Source organism: Mustela lutreola, chromosome X (genome assembly GCF_030435805.1).
Source record: "Mustela lutreola isolate mMusLut2 chromosome X, mMusLut2.pri, whole genome shotgun sequence".
Taxonomy (NCBI): Eukaryota; Metazoa; Chordata; class Mammalia; order Carnivora; family Mustelidae; genus Mustela; species Mustela lutreola.
The window spans coordinates 85,701,258-85,703,818 of NC_081308.1; the positions used below are offsets into that span (position 1 = coordinate 85,701,258).

Below are 2,561 nucleotides of genomic sequence, written 5' to 3' on the forward strand. Positions count from 1 at the left end.
AATAATCCAATCAAGAAATGGGCAGAGGACATGAACAGACATTTCTGAAAATATATTTTATTTAACCCAATACACCTGAAATATTGTCAATTTATAATCCGGCTTATTTTTAAAATATTAAGTTAACAATAATGCTAAATTCTGAGCCCTTTGGGGCCACTAAATTCTTATTTAAAGAAACAAATGAAGATCATAAAAACTAAAATCCATCTTCAATTTTTCTTCTAAGACAGCAAGATTTCAAAATCCAAAGAAAAACATGCATGAATTTACCAATGTGGAATGTCTATATTGACTAGTAAACAATGCTTAATAAACTACAGGTATAAAATGTATGGAAAATTCAGTTAACATTTTTCAGATACTTTGAAGCCCAAGTAATCATTTGTTAGCAAATATTGCAAGCCTTGAACTCAAAGGCTATTTTAAAAGGCCTTTTTAAAAACGACATTTTAAAATTACTTACAGTGAAAAATATTTAAAGTTATAAACTGTATCCATGTAAAGTTATATATCATATCCATGGATTTAGTAACTAAAAACATTTTTAGTAGTCATGTTCTATGGATATGATTACAGACATCCAGTTATCTAGGAGGCAGAAAATATCTTATTTCTAATTGTTCATTAAACAAAACATTGACTTTATTTAATTCTACATTGTTTCTAGGATTGTGAAACTGTTTATTAATATATTAATTAATTTTTAATATCCCAGAACATAGTTCTATTTTACCTAAATATAAAAGTAACCAGAAAGGCAGGTAATATTAATGAGCAGTCTATGTCAGCTTCTTTAAAAGGGATGAAATGTTTCTAACTACTATTCACAATATGTGGAAACTAAATTATTAACACACATTGAAAGAGTGAACACATTTTTCAATAAATATCTAATATAGTCCTCTATCAAAAATGAATAATTTTAGGGGCGCCTGGGTGGCTCAGTGGTTAAGCCGGTGCCTTCGGCTCGGGTCATGGTCTCAGGGTCCTGGGATCGAGCCCCGCATCGGGCTCTCTGCTCAGCAGGGAGCCTGCTTCCTCCTCTCTCTCTGCCTGCCTCTCTGCCTACTTGTGATCTCTGTCTGTCAAATAAATGAATAAAATCTTTAAAAAAAAAAAAAAAAAGCTGCTGCCTTCGGCTCAGGTCATGATCTCAGGGTCCTGGGATCCAGCCCGGCATCGGGCTCTCTGCTCAGCAGGGAGCCTGCTTCCCCCTCTGTCTCTGCCTGCCTCTCTGCCTACTCGTGATCTCTCTCTGTCAAATAAAATAAATAAAAATTTTTAAAAAATGAATAATTTTATTGGGTCTGTTAACAAATGCCTCAGTATTTAAAGGTAAATGTTCATGAAACAAAATTAGCAAATTGATTGTTACTACAATGTCTCAAATTATAACAAAAAGACAAGATGTTATATTAAGATATTTTAAATCAATAAAAAACAGGCATACGGATTATAAAGGAAGTGATAACACCAACTCTATTCATTGACATGGTTGTCTATATAGTTAGTCCTAAGGAATCTACAAAAAAAAAAAAACCCTCCAGGAAATAATTTCATTTAGCAAGGTGACAAGATATAAACTCAACACATAAAAATCAATCATATTTTCATAAATTACTAATGAACAATTTGGAAACTGAAATTAAAAACAATACCATTTACCATTGGGGTAAATTGGAAGGGGAGGTGAACCATGAGAGACTATGGACTCTGAAAAACAGTCTGAGGGTTTTGAAGGGGTGGGGGAGCTTTGCGCAGTGGCAGTATCATAGCCAATGAGGTTTATCCGAGGCGCGATTATTGCTAATTGAAAGGGTGGGGGATAGGAGGTCGGGGTACCAGGTGGTGGGTATTATAGAGGGCACGGATTGCATGGAGCACTGGGTGTGGTGCAAAAATAATGAATAATGTTAGGCTGAAAATAAAAAATAAATTTTTAAAAAATTTTTAAAAATACCATTTATAAAAGCTTCAAATACATATAAAGTGTGTAGGTGTAATTCTAACAAACTATATGCAGTATAAAATACTCATAAAAGAAATAAAGAAAAGCTACATATATGGAGAGACATGTCATATTCATGAATTTGAAGACCCAGCATTACAGCCATGTCAGTCTTCCAAAATTGATCTGTAAGTTTTAATGCAGTTACAATACAGAGGGCACTTGTTATGATGAGCACTGGGTGTTGTATATAAGTGACAAATCACTGAATTTTACTCCAGAAACCAATATTGCACTGCATCTTAACTAACAAAATTTAAATTAAAAAAATACTCCAGCAGGGTTTTTTGTAGCTATAGGTAAGCTGATTCTAAAATTTATACAAGAAATGCAAAGGAAATAACATAGCCAAGACAATTTTTAAAAAGAAAAATGAAGCTGAAGGAATTATGTGATTTATTTATTACAAAAGCACATAACATAAATGTTACCATCTTAACCACTTGTAAGTGTACACTTTAGTGTGTAAATTTGTAATGTTAGTGCCTGACATTAAGCTTTTGATTGCCAAGGCATCCATTTTAAAGACATCTGTCTCAAGGAAACATAT

General features: G+C 33.0%; 1 pseudogene; it reads left to right on the forward strand.

The window, feature by feature from the left end:
• The first annotated feature begins 1,752 nt into the window (after nucleotides 1–1,752).
• On the forward strand, nucleotides 1,753–1,820 carry LOC131822445 (U4 spliceosomal RNA; annotated as a pseudogene).
• Nucleotides 1,821–2,561: the final 741 nt, after the last annotated feature.